The sequence below is a fragment of the Canis lupus genome, chromosome 12 (assembly GCF_003254725.2).
Source record: "Canis lupus dingo isolate Sandy chromosome 12, ASM325472v2, whole genome shotgun sequence".
In the NCBI taxonomy this organism is placed as follows: domain Eukaryota; kingdom Metazoa; phylum Chordata; class Mammalia; order Carnivora; family Canidae; genus Canis; species Canis lupus.
The window spans coordinates 50,627,046-50,650,773 of NC_064254.1; the positions used below are offsets into that span (position 1 = coordinate 50,627,046).

General features: G+C 38.4%; 1 long non-coding RNA gene across 2 annotated transcripts in view; it reads left to right on the plus strand.

The window, feature by feature from the left end:
• The window catches only part of LOC112658657 (uncharacterized), a 93,981-nt gene that overhangs the window by 11,559 nt on the left and 58,694 nt on the right, over nt 1-23,728 (plus strand). Inside the window, exons 2-4 of one of the 2 annotated variants that reach the window (XR_003135868.3) lie at nt 4,249-4,353; nt 5,546-5,686; nt 11,257-11,841. This is a non-coding gene — a long non-coding RNA (uncharacterized LOC112658657). Of the gene's footprint in view, nt 1-4,248; nt 4,354-5,545; nt 5,687-11,256; nt 11,842-23,728 lie in introns of those variants that run through there. The other variant, XR_007401306.1, reaches the window with a different exon arrangement.

The following is a 23,728-nucleotide window of genomic DNA, read 5'->3' on the forward strand; positions in this document are numbered from 1 at the left end:
TTGTAAGCACATTAAAGCTCGAACTCTCTGATCTAGCCTGCTGACATTCCAACCATTTACATTTTTTTCCTCCACTGGATCCTTTCTTCAAATGACTCAAGTGAGGTTCAGACAAGGTGGGGGAAGCTGGGCTGATATAGATGTTGAGGGCTCTCGGGCTGTCAAAGTCTCCTACTCCTGCTGCTGGTCTATGGTACCCCAGGGCATCATGGTGCACAGCACCAAAACACCAAGCCAATTTCTGCATTTACTGTGCACTAAGACCGAAGCTATGAGAGGTTAGCTAGCTTCCTTTAGGTCACAGAGCTTGTTAGTGCTAATGCTGGGTCTATAAGCCAGGTGGTCAAACTCCCAGTTCTGTTCTTTCCATACATACCGCCTGGTTCTGACACCCAGGATTTGCAATAAGCCTTTGAACAAAAAAAAAAAAAAAATAAGCTGTGTCTGAGACTGAAGTTATTACCCAGGCTTTGCCACTCCCCGGACAGTGAAAAGCATTTAAACACCTGTCCTTGTTGAAGAGTGAATTAGTGCATTATGTGTTTATAGCTCTGGTAATTGCACCCCATGCATTCAGTTGTCTTTCTAGAACAAATCTGAGGTTGAATGCAAACTTCTAGTTTTGATTATAAATGTTTACTTAAAAGATGGCTCCAAGTCGATGCTGTGGAGCCAATTTGAAGCCACTAAAGACCTCATATGCAGGCTTTTTATCCTCTGGGACTGAAGGATGGAAAGCTTTGAATGGTGTTAAGGACTGAATGTTTGTGCACAACCTCCCACCCCCACCCCAATCCCTATGTTGAAGTCCTAGCCTCCATTGTGATGGGATTCGGAGATGAGGCCTTTGGTAGGTAATTAGGGTTAGATGAGTTTGTGAGGGTGGGGCCCTCAAGATGCGATTAGTGTCCTTATAAGAAGAGAGCCCCAAGATGGCTTCTTTCTTTCCACATCCATACCCAAAGAAGAGTTCATGTGATGATGCAGTGAGATAGCAGTTTCCTACAAGCCAAGAATAGACACCTCAAAATGAAACCTGCCTTGCTGGCACCTTGACTTTGGACATCTCAGCCTCCTGACCTATGACCTATAAACAATAAATTTCCATTGTTTAAACCATCCAGTCTATGGTATTTTGTTAATGACAGCCCAAGCAGACTAATACAGACAACATAGCTTCCATACCCATTTATAAGTGAAATTTGGCCATTCTTGTGAAAATTAGATAATAATGATTGCTCATGATTATTGAGCTCTTACTACATGCCACGTACTACCAGTCACTATACTAGATATTTCTTATATATTATCTATTTTGTCCTCACACTAGTTCTTTAAGATAAATATTACACTGATTTTATGAACTACTTTCTTTAGGGGAGGGAGCAGGTCTCAGACTCTCTTGGTATCTCTAGACTTTAGCATAGCGTTTGGCACATAAATAGGCCTTGAAATGCTGTTATGTACTGAAGGTTATGAGATTTGCCCAAGGTCATGCATTTACAATTTTTCAGATCCAAGGCCATCTTCCCCAAACTTATTGTAGTAGATACAAGAAATGGCCACAGATTCCTCCCATCACTTATGCATGTTCCTTTTCTATTCCTCACATCCAGAGGTGGCATCTATTTTGCCACTCTTGAATTTGGGCTGTCCTGAGACTTGCTCTGACAAACAGAAAGTAGCAGAAGCAACACTTGGGAGTTTTGAGCCTAGGCCTCAACACATAGGCCTCCTGAGAATTCCATGCTTAGGAGTCTGGGCTAATTTCCCCGAAGGTGCAGCAGCTATAATCATCAGTATCAACCAACACCCATGGGAACGAGCCTTTGCTGGACCATGCAACCTACTGGGCCAAGTGCTGCCACACAATTGAGCTCAAATGAGACCAGCAGAAGAATTGCCCAAATGAGCTCAGCCAAAATTTATGACCCATATGATTATAAAACAGGAAATGATTATGTTTTAAGCCATTATTTTCTGTTTGTATGCAATAGAAAACTGATATACCCATATTCCTTCTACTACCTAGATGGTGATAAAGATGATAATGATAACAAGGATAATAATAATACTATATGGTGGTGGTGTAAAATTGTATGCGTAAAACAACATTTTAAGAACTTCACATGTATAATATAATTTAATCAGTTAACCATCCTATGAGGTGGAACTACATTATCTCTACTTTATTGGTGAGAAACCTAAATTCAGCCACTTTTCTGGGTCACATAGGTAGTAGGTGTTGAGGAGGTTACACTCTAGAACCAACACTCTCAACCACTAAGCAATAGCATTTAAAAGGAAGAGCCATGGTGCAATGTGTTATGTAAAAATGGTTGGAATGTATTTATGGAACTGATGGGTTAAAGGAGTGCGATAGGCAGAATAATGATCCCACAAAGTTGTCCATGTCCTAATCTTCAAAACCTGGGACCATGTTATATCACATGACAAAAGAGAATTGAGGTTGCAGGGCGAGTTACGGTTGCAGTATAAGTTTCTTATTGCTGCTATAATAAGTTACCATAAACTTGGTGGCTTCAAACAACAGAAATTAATTATCACACATATCTGAAGGCCAGAGCTCTAAAATCAGTTTCACTGGGTTAAAGCCCAGATGAGGACAGTCTTGAACTTCCGTCAAAGCTTTAAGGGAGAATCTGTTCCTTGCCTCTCCCAGATTCTGGTGGTTGTTAATATTCCTTGGCTTGTGTCTACATCATTAAAATCTCTGCCTCTGTAGTCACCTTGCCTTCTCCTCTATGCATTTTATTTCCTTCCGCTTCTTTTTTAGAAGTACTCATATGAGCCTGTTTTAGAGGCTACTCTGATAATACAGGATAATCTTTCCTTTCATGACAGTTAATTGAATTGTATCCATAAAGTCCTTTTTTTTGTCAAAGATGGTTAACATTTATAAGTTCCAAGGATTAGGATGTGGAAATCTTTTAGGGGGCATTATTTAACCCACCACAGGTGCTAACTGTGAGGTGGGATGAGTTGAGATGGAGAGAGTGTCCTGAATTATCAAGGAGGGCCTAATGCTATCACAGAGGTCCTTAAAAATGAAAGAGGAAGGCAGAAGAGAGTAAGAAGGAGATGTGACTATGGAAGAAAGACACAGAGTTGGAACATTACTGGCTTTGAAGATGGAGGCAAAGAAGTGGATTCCCCTAGAGCCTTCAGAAAAGAATGCAGCCCTGCAGACACCTTGATTTTAGACCAGCGAGACCTATCGAACTGTAAGGTAGTAAATTTGGGTTGTTCTAAGTCACTAAGTTTGTGTAATTTGCTAGAAGGAAGAAGCCAAAATGCTCTGTTTTAAAACTAACCTCTGTTGAGGATTTCCTTTCCATCAGTTACTATGCTAATTTATTTATGAAGATTATTTCATACGATTTTCAGGGAAACAATGAAACAACAAACTTTTGAAGCAATGTCTCTGTTTAATACCTATGAATAGAGTAGCCCCCCACCACTTATCTGAGTTTTCAGTTGTGGCTGTCAACCGCAACACAGAAGCAAAGGATTCCTCTTTCTGACAAATAGTTAGAAGGTCAATAGTAGCCTACCGCTATCACAATGCCAATGTCATTCACCTCATTTCATCTCATCATGTAAGCATTGTATCATCTCACACTATCACAAGAAGAAAGGTAAGTACAGTACAATAAGATATTTTGAGAGAGAGACCACAGTCACATAATCTTTCTTATAGTATATAATGGTCCTGTTTTAATTTTTTTTAATTTTTTTTTTATTTATTTATGATAGTCACAGAGAGAGAGAGAGAGAAAGAGAGAGAGAGAGGCAGAGACATAGGCAGAGGGAGAAGCAGGCTCCATGCACCAGGAGCCCGACATGGGATTCGATCCCGGGTCTCCAGGATCGCGCCCTGGGCCAAAGGCAGGCGCTAAACTGCTGCGCCACCCAGGGCTCCTGGTCCTGTTTTATTATTAATCTCTTACTGGAACTAACTTATAAATTAAACTTTATCATATATATGTGTGTATAGGAAAAAGCATAGTATACATAGTCTTTATTACTATCTGTGGTTTCAGGCATCCACAGGGGGTCTTGGAACGCATCCCCCACAGACATGGGGGGACTACTGTATTAAGGCTTACTTTCTTAAGATACACAGCTCCACAGTAGTGGATCAGGGATTAAACCCATGGGATTCTGACCTGTAAGCCTCATACTCTGTACCTCCATCAGTCACCAGTGATATGTATGTACTTGCAGGTGTGATTCAGGAGTACTTACCAGCATGTTCTTCTCAAGCAAGCATCAGAGAAGCCTGAATGGAGATATCTTTATTTATGGATGAGATTCAATCATAGCTAAGAAGTAAGAATTCTTATAGTCTTAAAGTTAAAGATGACCCAACTTATTTTTTTTTCTCCTATAATTCCTTCTTTTGGCCAGAAGCATGGAAGAGAAAAAGAGTAGAATGGAAGAAAGAAAGAAAAAGGCTAGATACAGAGGAAGGGAGTTTATATTTAAGCTTTTGTTAATTCAAGTTAACTTCAAGCTCCTTTTGAAATATTCCAACTATTCTTTGGAGATGAATTCAAGCATCCAGTTTTCTTGATTCTAATCTCTGCTTTCTTATCAATGCATAGCTGATGTTCATCAAATGGCTATATGCCTACATAAATAAGCTCTAGGAAATTAATTTAATTTTCAGCAGAGAGCCACTTATTTGTCCTTTCAGTTATGGATCTACCTGCATTATTCTGCACCATGACTGAGTTTTGTCCAGATCACTTTTAATTTCGAGACCTGGCTTGAGTACTTTTTTGATAGAAGTTTCCAGACCCAGGCTCTGGGCCTCATTTTTCTGTGCTCTGGCTTCAACATCAGAAACCCCTGAGGCCTGATGTTGCTTGGACACTGACTCCAATTATTTTCTGTGCAAATTGCTTGACCCTTCAGCTTTGATTCTCTCTTTCACAAACTGGGGATATAATCACTTCTTCTCTTATCTCACAAGATTCCTAAGGGAAGCATTAAAGAGCTTTGAATATGAAAAGCACTATATACCTGTGAGGGAGTGTTATGTGTCGGTCATTTTCCATCCAGTTCCCAGATAATATCGGGCACTAAGTTCCCCAGGGAAGCCAGTTAAGATGCAACAATCCTTGGCCAGGTCTGTGGTTTCCTTTGCTGCTTCTGAGATGCCCTGTAGCAGACAGCAAGCATCAGCCATTCCCTCCTGCGTAATTTTTTTTCATGGCTGTTTGCAAGTGAGATCCTAGCAGAATTGCTGAGCCTCTGTGTTAAACTTTTCCCTTCACTTAATCTACTTGAAAAAACCTTGCTGCATACATTTGTCCACATGACTACCCAGAGGACCACTGTGAAAATGCACTCCTGTTCATCTGGCCTGCTCAGGGAAAAAAGAAAAGCAAGTCGTTTTCAGTGCAGTCTGAGTTTGGATGGAGAAGCGATATTTTCAAGATTAAAGTAAACTAGTGTTATAATTACAGTAGTTAAGACATCCTTAAACTGAACATCACTTTTACTCTTCCTGCTGTAGATAAGGACATCATCAGACTTGACAGCTCCTCTCCTAATGCACTTGGTTGAAGCCAATTCATGGTAAAGTGACAACGAAGCATTTAATGGACCTGGGCCTTTTCCTCTCTATCCCAGGATGGGAGAAGCTGAGTATAAATGAGTGAGCACTTATTTCTTTTCCTAGATTCTGAATCCCATTCTGTATCAGTTGACTTGAATTATCTTTAGGTAGTTCCTGTTCCTTGGTTCCTGCCCTCACCCACTCTTTCTACACTGATACGCTTCTTATTTTCAGGACAGAAGAGGACTTTAGTGGCATTTCTTTTACTTTAGGAAGGGGTTGAGCTTATGTCATGGACTCAGTAGACCCTTGGAGTAAGAAAAGAACTTCAGTTTACAAAAGAGAGTTGAGCCCAGGCCCATTCCATAATGTACTCCATAAAGTCACGCATCCAAATAGAGACAGATCTCTGACCAGAGCCTGGGTATCCTGACTTCCATCCCAAGGTTCTGTCCATTGCATACCCAGTAATAAAGTTAGAAGCCAAAAGACCATCAAGGAAGCTAATATGTGTAGTCTAGATCAGACATGCTGGAGGGACAAGTGGTAGCAGTAGACGTGGAGTGGATATGGGATATATTTCGAGGATTAAAACTCTGAGGATTTGCTGATGGACAGAATATGGAATGTGACAAGAAGAGGAATCAAGGGTGACTAAGATTTTTGGTATGAACAACTTGAAGAACAAAGTTGCTATTCAGAAAAGGAAAAAAGTACGGAAGGAGGGGACTTAGGAAGATCAAAATCTGCTTTTGGGTATGGTAAGTTTGAAATACCTATTAGATATCCAAATGGAAAGAGCAAACAGCTGTTTGGATAAACAAATCACGAGATCTAGGGAGAAATCTAAGTTGGATGTATAAATGTGATCATCAGTGGGGTATGGCAAGACTCTGGCTATGAACAAAATGGTATCACCTATGAAATGAGTATGGATAGATAAGAGAAGAGCTCTTGAAGACTAAACATCCTCTTGCATGTTGATGTTTAGAAACTGAAGCATGGAGAAGGATTGATGAAAACTGAGAAGGGGTGGCCAGAAGAGTTCCACCATTTTCTTTCGCTTTAGCTCTGTCTCACTAAATGATGTGTCCTATCACTGCTGATCCCCAAACTGTAGCTCATTGCCAAAATCTCAAAGGCATCACTGTTACTGCAGGAAGGACTGGGACACTTCCAAGGCTGATGTTGCTGCCACTGTTCTTGCCAGTTCCGAGCTGGCACCAAGCTACGGAAGCTTCAGCTCTTTGATGTCCAACAGGCACTAGAGAAACCTCTCTTTGGTTTTAATGTTGCTTATTGGAGATTCCTTAAGAAGGGATTTGGGCAGGTATCTGGAAGCCAGTCAGTGTAAATGGATAGCCTAGCTCATTGTCCTTGACCTGAATGCATATATTTCAAATACTTTTCAGTTCTAAATCCTATAGTGATCACAGCTTAGATGCAAGCAGAAATACCAGCCAAATTTTAAAGCGATTTTTTTTTTTTAACACTGAGAGGCAGCTCTTGCAATCATGAAAAATCTGAGCTTTAGCACTATAGAAGCTTGGTTTCAGATTCCATCCTAGCAAGAGCTAGAAAGCTCACAGAGGGAGACAGTATAGTGTTCATACCCTTTCCAGTTACTCTCTGCAAGTGTAGGGAAAGCTTCTGTTATGTACCTTTTGAGGTGTTGCAGTAAAGGAAACAATTTAGTCCAAAAACAGCTTATTGCATTTGTGTAACTGATTATTGAAAGACATGCTATGGTAATGTGCAGTGCACACATATACAACTTGTTAAAGAAGGACTGCTTCTCTAATTTTCTTCATTCTGGATATCAGAACTTTGATTTTAATAGTCCAGTAGGATACAACCAAGTGTGGAATCTCAAACTAACAAAACCTGGAAAGATTCTTTCGTTGAGAACTTTCTAAAGACTTTCTTGACTACAGTGTGAATAAGGCCTCATTCCATGATATCAAGGGCTCTGATAGACACTGCCAGGTTTGTTTCTGGCTTTGGTGCCCTTACTCTTAATCTCTGGTAAGTCTAAAGCTTTTCTTGTCAACTCCAGGAGGGATATAATGTTGTACTTAACTTGAATACTCTTAACTTGATTATTCTTTGAAGTCTCTCCAGTAGCCATGCTCTCCCCGAGGAATCAGATCTCTTTTGGGTTCTCTAGAAACTTTGAGGAAAGGAAGAGGTACTCAGTTATTCTGATTAGAAAAATCTTTTCTAACTTGTCACAAGAATTAAATGTGGCTTTTCAGGCTATTTCAGGGGTCAGAGCATTAAACGTCTCTGAGGCAATAGTAGCTCTTGCTATTTCTGTTTAATCCCTCCATTTCTAATATCACAATGGCTCACATTATGACCATTGCTAGCCAGAAATGGCAGATGGGTTGAGAGAAACTGACAATATAGGCTATTCAAATAGCATGCTCATGTTCTGCATTGGAATGGGCAAACATTCATTTTCTACTTCCCCTTCGTATTTCTTATCTTGATGAATAATAGCACAATGGTCCATCTAACAATTGCAGCCAGACTCCATGTCTCTCTCCTGACTTCATTTTCTACATCACACTAGGTTCAGATAGTCCTAATATCTCTTGAATTCACCCTCTCTTATCTCCAGCCCAAAGTACCCAATTTCAGGCTCTTATTATTTCCTATCTGAACAATTGCTGCAGCTTTGTATTGGTTTTAAATTACTTCCAGTTACACCCTGTGAAATTCATGCTAAGTGTTTCTAGAAGGGAGCTATTAAAAAACAAAACAAAATAAACTTGGAATATCCTTCACCCATTCCAAACTTTCTTAGGTTTCCTCAAAATACAACAGTACGTTTCTAAATGTGAGCTTTGGGCCTCCTACAGCAGAATCATTGTTAAAGACGTACATCCTACAATTTGGAATCTGTTCTTATAACAAGCTTCCCAGGTGATTCATATGCACTCAAATCACTTCAGAAATACTGATTTAAATGATAAAGTCCTCCATGTCTATAAAATCATGTAAAATCTTGCTTATGTCTGCAGCATTTTGTCATCCCATGCAACAACACCTGTGTTACCCTCTCCTCATATTGAGCTACTCGTAGGTCTGAGAACGTGGTCATTGGTTAGGAAAAGTCTTCATTTAGATCCAGTAAAGGACTGGCATTTTGGAGCGATTCAAACTTCTTGGTAGTTTACCAGTTTCAGCTAGTTAGAACAGGTTACTTTTTCAACACAACTACTGACAATTTTACATTATGTTCATGGTTTGCATCATATTTATTTTCAATAGCACAATTCTAGCATATACTAAAGTTGAACATAGGCATATGTTATGCCCAGCAATTCCATTCCTTGGTGTATATGCAATAGGGCCTACATATATTCAACCAAAGGCATATCCTAAAATGTTCATAGCAGCACTATCCTAAATAGTAAAGAACCAGGCCTGTGATTTCTTGGGATCTCTATCATCTACAGAGGTCAAAACCATACAATTAGTCTTTTTTGAATGCATAACTGAATAGCTGTTGCCAGTCTATCTCTGTGGATTGTCATGGTGGAGATGGGGGATGGACCTTAAAGTAGGGGTATTTTTGTACTATGGGAAGATATTCCAGTAGCTATGTCCTTTAGAGTCAGGAAATAAATGCTTATAATGGCAACAATGCATTAAACAGACTCCCTACCCAAAATGTCCCTTTCTTTTTCCCAAATTATTTTTTTTTACTATAATTACATCCTTGCATATGTATTTTGACCTACTTTTCTAGTGTCTCTTCCTAGTAAATTCCTAGGATTGGGATAATAGAGAATGCACGTTTTATATTTTGGTATCTGTTTGCAATCAGAGACATGCCTTTGAGCTTACAGCAGCTTCTGTAAAGCACACAAGGCACTAACACTACCTCTCCAGGGAATCCCCAGTCTCTTGGCAATGTGCTACGTAGCAGCTCAGCACTTCACCAGGCCCAACCAGCTTCCCAGCATTCATATCCTATGTCCTAGGGGTGAGAAGACCAGCCAGAAAATGCACAGTGCTTGTGTCTGGGAAAGCCCCAAGTTTCTGAATTGCTAATAAAATAATAATACCTTGTCATGAAGAGACTTTGCAAAATCTGGACATAAGGATAGAGAATACTTAGGATAACTTATTACAAAGTTGTATTAAACCTGCTCAGACTGAGACGACAGAGTGAGGCTGGCCAGAGCAGTATTTTCCTAGAGCTAGACAGTCCCATGGTTCCCATTATCCCCCACTGAGCTCCCTTTTGCAGCCCAAGGGAAAGACCAATCCCATATTCCTAAACACTTGCTACCCATTAAGAGATTCTTTTCAGACTATAGAGATTTATTGTTTTATTCTGGCACCTTCTGTCTTCTGGGGAACTCCTTCAAACCTTGTGATCCTAGTTGGATCTGTCATTCCCCTGGATTCAGGGATACATTTGTGACTCATGGTGGTGATGGTGTCAGTAATGGACTTGAGACCCAAACTAAGCCAAGTAGAATTCCTCTAAATGCCCCTCTCAGAGCACAATAGACTGGAGGGACAGGATGAATTGGATGCAGACGATGCTGAAACAAGTTGTGAGGAGACAGACAGAGACAGACAGAAAGACTCTTGGTGTCTTGAGCCCTGGTTTCCAAGCATTTCTGAGTTGAGCTCTTCATGCTCTTTTTATAAACTAGCATGCAGTACTGATATCAGCTAGCTGCTTAACCTCTCAATGTCTCAGTGGCTTATGAGGTCCAATATGAACTGGCCTTTCCTAAATCCTCAGTCGGCCTCATTTTGTGCTACTTGCCTTCTTATCCACTTCTCTGTAGTGTTAGCCTTCTTTCAGCTTCCTAAAATCACCGACTCAGGCCCAACCTAGTGTCTTTGCACCAACTATTCCCACTGCCTTTTTCTCCATTGTCACCTGAGCCTTGCATGGATGGTCTTCCTTCCTTCTTTCCTTCCTTCCCTCCTTTATTTCTTTTTGCAGAATTGAGTGACTTCCCTAAAGACCACTCAATTTAAAATAGCTACCCCATCATTTTGTATCATATCACCTTTAAAAATTGATTGCATAGTGCTTAACAACATCTAATAGTATTTACTTATTGTTTAGTTTGTATATAGTCTCATGTTTCCCCACTTGACCATGAGCTCCATGAATATAGTTTCCAGCACAGAATGAGCACCCAGTGGATACTTGTTGAATGAAAGAGCAGTAATAATAATGGAACCACTCACTATTTACTTTAGCTTATTATTTGCCAGATGCTGCTCTAGACATATTATGGGTTAATACATTAAATCTTTGCAACAGTCCTATATGAGATTAATACTTTTACTATCCCCACTTTACAGATGATGAAACTATACTCCAGAGAATTTGAAACCCTCCCAGAACAATGCTTTGAGCAAAACACACATTTTGGAAGTATTTTTAATATTTTGTGTGTTGATCAATGGAGGGGAAGATAAGTGAATAAACAGGAGAAAGAAAAGTGAAGAAAACCTAGAGTTTCTCTGATGCTTTGAATATTCGAAAAACAATGATGAGCTCTAATAGGAATATAAAGGAGAAGAAAGATGGACACAGAAAATTAGTTTCCTAAAGCCATCATCACAGAATACCACAAACTGGGTAGCTTAAATAATTGACTTTTTTTTTTTTTTTTTTTTTCTTACAGCTCTGGAGGTTGAAGTCTGAGACTAGGGCATTGGTGTGTTTGGTGTCTTCTGAGGCCTCTCTCTTTGGCTTGCAGATGGCCACCTTCTAGCTATGTCTTCACATGGTCATCCTTCAATCTGTGTGGTCAGTGTGCTAATCTCCTATCTGTAGAGGACACCCATCATAGTGGATTGTGCTGCCCATAAATCACCTCATTTTACTTTGATTGCTTCTTTAAATATCCTATCTCCAAATATAGTCACATTCTGAGTTACTGGGGTTTGGGACTTCAACATATGAATTTTGAAACAACACAATTCAGTCCAGAATAGAGAAAAAAAAAAAGAGGAAATAAGTAAAGTGTGAAAATGAGTAAAGGTAAATGGAATCAAAGAGAGGCTGAAGGCTAGGGCATAGAGGTTAAGGTATAAAAGAAATTCCTGCATAGCTAGAACATATTATATAGGAAACAAAAGCTAAGAAAAAGAAGCCAACAAAGAAATAATAAAATGTATCAATGTGTTCAGTAAGCAAAATAAAAGAAGTTGAATAGTTTCCTTTTTTTTTTTAAGATTTTACTTTAAAAATATTGAATAAATATTCATGAGAGACAGATTTTACTTATTTATTCATAAGAGACATGTATTTATTTGTGTCTTTATTAAAAGAGACACAGGAAGAGGGAGAAGCAAGCTCCATGCAGGGAGCCCAACGTGGGACTTGATCCCGGGTCTCTGGGATCATGCCCTGGGCGGAAGGCAGGCGCTAAACCGCTGAGCCACCCAGGAATCCCTGAATAGTTTCCAAAGATGAAATAGAACACATAAAAGGTTAACACAGAAAAAATAAAGCACATGAGGGATAGTGATGTAAAAATGGTTTAAGAGAAGGAAAAGAACGAAAAACAAAACAAAACAAATAGGAATCCAGCTCTACAACACACTGGATTTACCATGGATTTTTTTTTTCTGTTTTGTCAAATGACCTGTCAGTTTGAAAGCTTGAATAGTGCAATGCATGATTTCTATGACTAAAGACTTTACTGATTTGAAATATTATAAGAAGACAGTGCTGATATTGGAAATATGGAGATAGAGTAAGGAATACTTTCCTATATGACAGTACTGATCTGTGTCATAAGAGAAAGTATATCAGCGGCATTTTATAAAGCTTCGGGGGGCTTTAAAAAGCAAAGAAATTGAGATTGAGTTAGCCGGAATCCGACAGCAGGTTTAACAGGAGATACTGTTCTGCTGCTACTCTCACCAAGGGAGTTCAATTTCAACAGTGCTAATCTTTCCACAGTGGTGTAAGTTTAAATTTTGTGCCCCTAAGGAAAAATTTCCAAAGTAATTCCCATTGAACTTGCCTCCCAGAAATCCTTACTTTGTGCACTATCCAGGTACCACACATGCCTCTTCAGCAGCAACTGAACCTCTCTCTCCACTCCCTGACATCCGTTTGACATTTCAGATGCTGCATTCTCTTTTTTCCAATAGGGTTAAGTAAAGGTTCTATTGTTTTATAAAGCTTCTGGCATGGGATTTTTAAGGGCAAATTATTATTATTTTTTTTCATTCTTATGTCAATGTAATTTTGCCTTCCTTATTTTCTAGCTCCTGATATTGCAAATTAATATAATGCTTTCAAATATAACTCTGGGTTTTCTTTATTTTAACTATACTGAAACACATCAATATAAACATTTTTATTTTGTGTTTTCTTCCATAATTAACTTTCTTTCTTGGCTAGCCATGTAAAAATAGTGTAACAAATTAACAGTCCTTGAATAAAAGAATAATAATTTACAATATAATTTTTTCATTTATTTAAAAGTGAGACTAGATTTGTTCTAGTTCCAAATTAGGTTGGGAATTTGGAATGTCATGTATTTATTGTATATACTACTGTTTCTTTAATTTGGAGCTTCTGGATTACCTGTATCAGGATCACTTGGGGTGCTCTGATAAATGGAGATTTCGGGTAATGACTCCATTTCTATTGAACCAAGATCTCAGAGGTGGGTCCTATGAAACCACAATAAAATAATTTTCCCAGGTGACCCTCATTTTTATTAAATTTTGAGAACTACTGGCATATACTTTAAATACAAGAACTAAAATTCAGTCCCAATAAATCACCCTACTCAGGTATCAAACACTGTATTATCATTTGTTGTACATGCTAATTTCATATATATTTAAAAAATTTGTTTCCTTAAAATTCCCTTGAAATGATTTTCAACTTAACATTTATCTCATGAACATTTGGAAAACTTTTTATTTTTCCTTTTCACTTTACAGACTTTACTATAACAAGTTACCTAATGAACTGAAGTTCAAAGTTTGCTTGAACACAGAGAAGCAAAAAGCACTTTGTGTCTGACTGTGGTCTTGACTGAAACAGAGGTTGATTAAGGCAGAGAACCTTGGTGTATTAGATGGGAGGACTCAGGTCATTGTTCCATTACACATAGCCTCCAAAGTCCATATAAATCTTTTCCTCAAAACTTTGCAATGTTAGGGAAACATAATTAAAAATAATATCTCCCTTGAGGCGCTTGAGTGGTTCAGTCTTTTAAGGGTCTGACTCTTGATTTTGGCTCAAGTCATGATCTTAGAGGTCAGGATGAGTTAGGGACAAACAGCTAGGCAGGGCTAGGTAGGGGGCTGCAGAAGTAGGCTCCCCAAAATCCCAAAAATGCTGAGTGTAAGGAAACTAGAGATAAGGGAAGAAGCCTGACCACCCCACCCTAAGGTGTGGGTGTGGAGGGTGTCTTGTTATAACAGCTACTTGTAACCAACAAAAAAAATCATCAGACTCTGTAAAGGAAATATGCCATTAAAGATGTTATCACTAGTCCTTACTCAATGGTGATATCAATGATTATGTTAAAAGGATTTAGATTCTCTGATTAGGCGCTCCATAAAAGACCAACCCTACAAGACCTTAGTGGCAACACTGTCGGGACCCCTTTCATCATCAGTTTCATCATCTGAGAGCTTTCTCTGTATCTTTACTTAATAAACTTCTATCCCTTTACTCACTCTCTAATGTTGGCGAGTTTGATTCTTCGACTCAGTGAAACAAGAACCAAGCTCTCGCATATCAATGAGATGGAGCCCCGCATCAGGCTCCACGCCCAGCCAGGAATCTGTTTGAGAGTCTCTCCCACTCTTTCTCCCTGTGTCCCTCTCCTCTCTCTCATTCTCTAAAATAAATAAATAAATCTTTAAAAAAAAATCTTCCTTCAACTTTGAAATCGTCTTTACAAAAGTATTAGACAAAAATTACAAAATGACATGAATTTTTATTTTTAAAAATTACTTTTCTGGGATCCCTGGGTGGAGCAGTGGTTTGGCGCCTGCCTTTGGCCCAGGGTGCGATTCTGGAGACCCGGGATCCAGTCCCGCGTCTGGATCCAGGGGCATGGAGCCTGCTTCTCCTTCTGCCTGTGTCTCTGCCTCTCTCTCATCTCTCTCTGTGTGACTATCATAAATAAGTAAATTTAAAAAATTTTTTAAAAATTACTTTTCATTATCATTTTAGTTATGATATTTTAAATTCACTTTCATTATTGAGTAAGCTTTAAATCAGAATGTGATGCAAATCACAGGCAATCACTAAGAGATTGCCAAGACAGAAAGAAATCTCATCCTCTTATTCAGACAGAGTAATTTCTTTGTCCATTTTTTTAACAGGGAGAATTTTTGTTTTTAATTTGTATTTGTCCTTGCGTTAACAATTGCTTTTAGGTGTCAATTCTTAATTAAGTTGATGAAACTGACACACTATCAGACAAAAGCTTTTTGAGCTGCCTTTGCACATGTATCATTAAGTTTACTATTTCCAAATGTTTTCCCTTATTTCCCCCAGGAACAAAAGTCTATGTTTACAGGACAAGTAGGTGGGGTCATTGACAGTCACTTAGTAGTGATAAACCCGGCACTCAAGGGAACAATTAAATTCATAAACTTGCTTCCAAATTCTACATGTCATTTAGAAATAGAAATACATATTATTGACGTTCAGTTATATGTAGAAATGCACATTATGGAAGTTCTGTTGGTTCATGACTCTTAGTCACTGGTTTTGAACTCAAAACTGGATCAAGGAAATTCATTTTAAGAATGCGTGTTCAATACTGAGACAGCTATAAGCATTTGCTAGGAGATTCTGTTCAGGAAAGGGCACTCACAAACTTGGCACTTTATTTGAACGGCGCTCCTGTGGACATACCTGGGGCCATCTGGAGCATCTTTCATGGTGATGCTTGAATCCTTCGCCTTCTAAGGAAGCAGTTACTAGTACAAGTGATATTCCCACTGCATTCCTTTGGTTTTCTGATAAATATGCATCACATTATTTTCTCACTCCACTCCAATTTCTATCTCTTTGAAAAATGAGCAATATGAACTGGTTGGGGCCAGAGGGGAATGCTCCCAATTTAGCAAATAGCAGTGGGATAAGATGGGGCCCCATTTGACTCAAGATGTTTACTCTTAAAGGGTTGGTTCCCAAGGAGTTGGAGAGATAGTTCTTGGGCTTCAGTCAAAGAAAAGAATAACACAGCTGCCCTCAGCAAGGGGGAATTCCAGCATAATGGATTGGCAATGGAAACAGTTTAAACCAATATAAATATAATAGCCACCCACTGAGAGGCAATTTACACGCACCAGGCCTGCCTTGCAGTGGTGTGCTTGGCCAGTTAATTCATCCAGGAGTATTTTATGAGGCTTGATACATGGACAATGGGTGGGAGGAAATAGTAGAGGGAAGAGGCCTCACCAAATGGCACACTAAACCCACAAACTCCTGCTTCAGAGGCACTCCTACTTTTTGCTCCACAAAAGGAATAGCATTTCTCCTGGCTCCTTTCAGAAGTGATTTTTTTTAAAGTGACAAGCTGGCGCGGCTTTTAGTCCTGATTGTGCTCCTAAATGCCTAAGTGGCTCTAGATATACTACTTCCCTACTCCGAAGCAGTGAAGATAAGGGGTTAAATTAGTCATTTAAGAAGAGCTATAAGACCTGGACTCTGAAACTAGGTTCTCCGGCTGCCCTTCCAAGAACTTCTCCTGGGGGGCTGTGTGACCCTGGGCAAGTTTCTTAACCTCTCAGCCTTACTGTGATCATCCATAAAAAAGGAATGATAATACTTTTCTCACATGCTTCTTACAAGTGTTAAAGGAGATATCTATGTAAAAGTACCTTCATCATGCCAAGCCCAAGATGAGTGCTCATTAACTCTAAACCCTCATCATCAGAGACTTCTAGATCTCCTCCTACTCTTAACATCTATGATTTTTATAATGTTTTGTCATTTCTATTTATAGTCAAGTTTTAATGCCTAAGGGAAATTCTCTTTAGGAAGGCTATTAATAATTATATTTTTTGACTTTATATTTCCAGGAAAAAAAAATTTATTTCATGCCTTTGATTCTAAGTCACTTACCATTGATTTAGAAGATCTCCTTTTTTCCCATTATGAATTCCATCCAATTTGCCCTGGATTTGTTTACACCTCTGCTTATCTTTCAGAGACTTCCTGAGCAGTAGTCCTGTTCCACTCAAGAGTGATGGTGCAAGTTTCTAAACGTTTGGGGAGGGGATCCCTGGGTGGCGCAGCGGTTTGGCACCTGCCTTTGGCCCAGGGCACGGTCCGGGAGACCCTGGATCGAATCCCACGTCAGGCTCCCGGTGCATGGAGCCTGCTTGTGTCTCTGCCTCTCTCTCTCTCTGTGTGACTATAATAAATAAATAAATAATTAAAAAAAAAAAAAAAGTGTTTGGGGAGTATTCTCCAGGACAGTTCTGTGAGTGGATCTACATGAATCAGGCACTTGAAAAGAAATATGTCTCATTAGACTTAAAAATTTCTCTACCTAAACTACTGCTTAATCAGTTAATAAGTAAAGAGAAATGAGCATAAAGCATTTTTACAATTGTCATCTGCATCACAATGTATGGGGGAAAATGAGAAAGTAGATGCAGGAAACTTGATCTCACATATGTAAGAGGAACATACACATGATTTCTTTTGCTTCACAGAATCAAATGAGATAGGTGCATTACTGTCTGTGGCATGGGACATGCTGCAAAACTGAAAAGGGTATACATTTTTATAAGTGATATAAACTCGTTAATGTAGGAATGGCTTAGGGGCAGATGGGGCTTGGCAGGGAAAGATAAGGGCTTCCAGGAGTCTATGGGCTCCCATAAACCCTCTGAGTCAGGCTCCTACCCATCCAAGAAAACAGAGCTAAGACAGTAAAAACAGAAAAAATAAAAAAAATAATAAACCTGGCTCCCTAGCTCCAAAATGTTAGGGAGTATTTCCCTTTAATGCCTACTAAGTAATTACAGAAATCCCAGATGCAGAGAAATGTTATGGAGGAGATATTAACCAGAGAGGAGGGAACACCTTGTTTGTGCTCATGGTATTTACAAAGAAACATGTTGTTTGTTACAAGTCCACCATGTTTGTTCTACATATAGACATGATATTTACCAATCTGCCCTGATATTGATAAGAAATTTACCAAGTTCCCTGGTCAGTTTCCTATAAAAGACAGACCATAAATGCCCTCAGTGGCAACCCTGTCCAGACCCCTCTCACTTTTGAGAGCTTTCTCTTTATCTCTGCTTAATAAATTTCTATCGCTTTTCTCACTGTTGTCCAAGAGATATGTTTTTCAACCCCATGAGACAAAAACCAAGCTCTCCCATATCGTCGCCGTATATTCCAGTAGTTCATTTTTTAAGTTTTCAATAATGAAAAAAAAGTTTACTTCATTTTTATTTATAAAATAAGAAAAAAGTAAACTTTGTAAAACTGTTCTAAATTACTATGTTCATAAGAAAATATTACTAGCATGAAATCCTGACAGCACATATTTCTAGTGTCCCTTATTACAGATTTTCACTTTTGTAAACATAGTGATGCTAGGTTAGGCTTAGTGAAACCTAATTTCTTTTTTTTAAAAAGGCCATTTTGGTTGTGGTGTTAGCCATTTAGTAATCAGAGCATAAAGAATGCTATTTATTTACCTGTGTTAAACATTTTTGTGGAGTCTAATGATTACCTCAGAGCTCTGATCATCTTTTTGGAGAGTGACTGGTTAAGTTTAAATAAACTTCCACCATGTAATTTATTCTTTATGTTTGCATGAAAGTGGCATGCAATGAGAGAAATTATAATGTATGTTAAACACCACTTTTACAGATGTAGATTTTCAGTTAATGAGAATTTGCAACTAAATAGCATTCTTGACTCTGTGATTGGTAATAACTGCCTGTTATTCAGGGACAGCCCCTCATCCATCTGCAAATAATATACCTGATATTTCTAGAGATGAGCAGAAAACATGAAGGTACTCCAAGACTTTGTTTATGAGTCATAGTCTGATTCTCCACAATGTTCACATCCGTATTTGTTAGGGGGCACTGGGCCAAATTTTCGTTTCAGCACGGTGAGCAGAGGAAGGATTCCTCTCTGAAAACATGTATGCTTGTGTGTATGTTTCTGTGGGGAGATGGACAGGAGTCACATACCCTGAAATTTAGAGCTTTTTGTCCTGTTAAGCCAATGAATTCCTGAAGCTTAAAAAGATTTTAGTTTCCTTTGGCTTTACAATTTAAAAACAAGAAAAGCAATACTTTTTTTATGTTGAATTCAGACAAATTATGTCAAATGTTTATAGGATGTATTTGAACAGTAAAGTGTTTTCAAGTGACCCAGTTGAGACGATCATAACCTTTCAAAAATTTTGTAATATTTTAAGGACTGACCAATTAAAATGATTGGTTACTAAAGAAATTTCTGACCAAGTAGCCAAATTATTAATTAGAATAACACTGTCATGAATTTGGAGAGAATATGAGCAGATTCATTTATATAGTTTTAGCTTATGCAAGATAAATTTAAGTGTAATTTTTCACATTTTCTGGTTTCCACTTTATCCACTAAATTCCATGCTCTTCTACTCACTAAAATTTTTGCTTGTTTAGGCTAACAGTCTGTAAAGCTGTATTCATCCTGTGTCAATACATTATTATGGAGATCTAGGTTTGGACACTATTACTCAGTGGACACTGTTACTCAGAATCGTCTCATAGACATTTGGAGAGAAACATAATCCTCTCTTTAAAGCCAGGCTAATCTGGGTAATAGAAATAAAGAGGTTAAAAGTGGTCTAGATGTGACATGACTACACTATTTACCATCATCTTGGTAACTGACAAATGATTGACAGCAACACTTGACAATGACATGATTTCCCTAATCTGTTGATAAGAGATGAAAGGGGTAATTTTGAATAAAAAAGGCTTTCTGGGTTTCCAAAACCTGCATTCTAGGACTAGTCAGAAAATCCTGTTATTTGCAACTTTTATTAAAAGAAAATTTACAAGATACTGAGGTGAGAAATTATTAAGTCTTGGGAGGTGTTTTAAATAATTTTATCTTCATTTTTTCACTTTGCATTCTTTATAATTTACTCTTTAAAAAATAATTTTAATTCTAAAAAAAAATAATGCAAATAAAAATGTAAAATGATCAGAAATTTTCCAAAAGGAGCAAGAAAATCAAACAGATGTCAAGAGGCCCTTGGTATTAGTGAATTACTATAGTTGGACCCTCAAAATGGCTATAAGTTTTCTAGCAGGAAAGGCAAAAAGATAAACACATTGGTTTACACATTTTCTTTTCTCTTTTCTGACAGAAGAAAATAAACATTTGTCTGTGGAAACGAACTTTTTCCTGGGACTAAATTTTAGGAGAATTTATCATGTGGTTCCTTGTAGAAGAGGTGCTGAATAGCATAATAGACAATGTCTTCAAGAAACAAAAATACTGTTCAAATGGACAGTTCTGGTATTGATTCACTTTGCAGGCTGAAACATAACATTAAATTGTACTCAGTGAAAGCCTTTCTGTGGGGGATAAGAGGAAATGGCCAAGGTATTCCACTTTCTGATGATTAAACTTGATAGTGAGGATAGCACTTGGAGACTGGGAGAAGGGGTAGTTAACATACCCATTATACTGCCTCCAACATCATACGTCTTATGAGAGCCTTTGGTCTGTGTTGGGTGACAGTTAACTCATGACTAAATTCTCAGAGTGCAGATAGTCTGTGTTGTGTGCTAAAGTTAAAAACTTACAGTTAAGAAGGAAAAGTGGTTACTGAATTGAGAAAGTTTAAGAGAGAAACTTATATTCTTGTCCAGACAGAAGGTCACCTCGATTCATCTTCGGTTGTAGGAATAGGGTTACCTAAAAGTGGTGCCAATCTTTCAGAAAGAAGAGTGTTTTATCTTGTAAAGCATTTCAAAGCAGTTTTGACTGAACCTCTGTGTTCAGTGCTGCATTGCAAAGACAAGATGAGTTTGAGATAAAACGTATTTATGGCAAATGTTATTAAAAACTCTAGTCCATTGGGGGGTGAAAAGTCTTTCCATGGTCCTTGCATGATGTCTGATTTTAAGCAAATTATTCACATAAATGATGGAGGGTATTAATCCAACTTTAGAATTTATGCTACTGATACTGAGCATCAAAGCAACATGGACAAGGAGATGATGTCTTTGGAGTCAGAGAAACTGTGAATCCTGAATCTATTTCTTGTTTTTTTTCTGAATGTATGCAATTTCATCTCTCTAAATGTGAGCTTTTTTTAATTTAAGATTTATTTATTTATTCATGAGAGAGAGAGAGAGAGAGAAAGAGAGAGAGAGAAGTAGAGACACCGGCAGAGGGAGAAGCAGGCTCCATGCAGGGAGCCCGATGTGGGACTTGATCCTGGGACTCGATCCTGGGAATCCAGGACCATGCCCTGGGCCAAAAGCAGGAGCTAAACTGATGAGCCACCCAGGGATCCCCCTAAATGTAAGCTTTTTTAAAACGAAAAATGCACACAGAGTAGGTTTGAAGTATAAAATGTAGAAAGATGTATAGAGTTTGCGCATATTCAATAATGTCTATTTCCCACATCCCACATCTCATTTGGCAAGTACCAGTTAACTAACTGGCTTCTAAAGACTAAGATAGTAAGGCTGAGAAAATAAGACATCAGCACAGCTTGTTATACTGCTTGCCATTCAACATAGCCATTTCCTCTCCCCACTCTACCCCTCCAATATGCTAGTTGTGGATTGGAAAGACTCACTCAAAAGTCTTATTTTTATCATAAGGTATGTGCTGAAATCATGGAAAAAACCAGTGTTTCTCAAAATGTGGATCCTAAATCAACTACCTAAGAATCACTGATATGTTTATCATATACCTTGTCGCTAAGTCCATCCTAGGGATTTTAAATCTCTGGTTACCAGGAACCTGCATCTTTAAGCAAATGCTCTAGCGTTTGAGAATATCTGAAGTTAGCTGTGAAATGTCTAAATCCCAACTCCAGGGAGTAAACTGTACAGAGCAACATCTTTAATAATCCTAATCTCTTCCCTGCCATTATAACAACTCACATCCCATAATATACAGTGGAGAACATTATCAAGAAATAGATTATATCTGCAGATATCCTCTTCAAGCTTGATGTAGAAGATTGTGTTTTCCAGACTTTGCTTTGCAATATACCTCATCCACATACTCTTAACAATACAGTATCATTAGAGATAGGGTCTATGTGCCTTCCCCCTTGAATCTGAGTGGGACTGTTACTACAGCAGAAATAATTCTGTGTGACTTCTGAGGCTATCAAAAAGGTATTATTGTTTCCACCACTTCCTCTTGGAATGGCTGTCCTTGGAACCTAGCCACTACATTATGAGGAAGCGCTTAGAAAAGCCATCTATAGGTACCCTCACCACAGCCCCAGGTAAAGTTCCAGTTGACTAGCCATGAAGATGAATGGGCCTTCATTTGCTTCCAGCCCCTAGGTCTTCAAGCCAACTGAGATGACACTAAGTAAAGTATGTGAAGAAAATAAGTTCCAGATCTATGAACAAAATAAATGCTGCCATTGTTTGAAGCCAATGCTAAGATTTGAGATAGTTTGTTATGCATTGATGGATAAAAGGGATAGCAAAATTGTGGGTTTTTGTTTTTAGGAGTTCCCACTGGTGATGCTCCTTTCCTTTTGTGGACATGGGTATATTCTGATCTTCAGTCAGTTTATCAAATTGGTATGTGAAATTTCAACTGTAAGTTTGAGATTTTGTAAGGATTGAATTGGGCAAATGACATTACATGGCTCCACTACAGTCAATATATAAAGGTGGCTAACTATATACCTCATTCATCAAAGGAAATTGTTAAATTATGTAAAATAAAAGGGAGTATGGGATTGAATCCCACTAGCCAAAGGTTAGGGAACTAGGTCAAAGACTTGAAAAAAAGTAATATCTGAATAAATGTAAGAGGAATGAAAGATAAATTGGTGAGAACAGATCAAGAAAAGCTGAATCCAGTTCCAGTTGAGAGGCTCTCTTTTTAAACCTTCCCCTCATCCCCCCAAAAAGCAAAGCATTTGTCTAAGGCCTGGAGAAATCCATAACTGGATCCAATATTCTCTGCTCTTCAGGATCTTACATTCCAGTGGAAGAGATATATAGGCATAAGCATACATACATCTAAGAGAGTTCATATATATGGAGGTCATAATATAGGCATGAGCATGGGGAAGAAAGATTCATGCCAACAATACAGATCAGTATTACAAAGTTTAGGTGAGATCTGACAAGGAGATATTTTGTGAAGAGGGAAGAATATGCCATTGAAAGTATTTCCAAGTTGATAAATAGAGGAAAGGCAAAAGGATGCAGGTCATTCTTAATGAATATTTATCAATTGTAATCTAGAATGGGTTGGCCAATTAGTCAAAGAACTGTAGGAAAAGTTCAAGGTGTCAACTGACTTAAATGTTTTTTTGTTTTTTGTTTTTTGTTTTTGATGGGGAAGTCAAAAATTTAGAAGGTAGATGAAGGGAATATAATTTGCTTTAATGATAATAACCAAGCTTGGATTAGAAAGTATTGAACTGTGGATTAGAAAGTATTGAAGCAGAAAAACCTGTTAAGAAACTCTTGCAATAGTTAAGTCAATAAGAACTTAATTAGAGCAGTGGCCAGCAAAGGAAATGCAAGTAATAAACTAGATGCAAAAGATATTAAGAAGGGAGATCTAATGGGGTATGATGATTGATGGCTAGTCAGGGTTCAGTTTGTGGGAAAAGAAGGAATAGATAGATGATAATGGCACCATTAACAGAAAAGATCTATTTGTTGAGTGTCCTTCTTTGTGTATGTGGGTGGATGGCCTGTGTGTTATCTCCCACTCTATCTTTCCAGCTGCTTGAGGGTAGCATCCCTCAGTGCCTAGTACATTATGATAGGAATTGCTCAGTAAATCGTTGTTGAATTTGATTTAAATGGTGAAGAAGTGGGGGGCAGGGCGCCTGGGTGGCTCAGTCAGTTGAGCAACTGACTCTTGATTTTGGCTAGGGTCCTGATCTCAGGATCCTGAGATTAAGTGCAGGA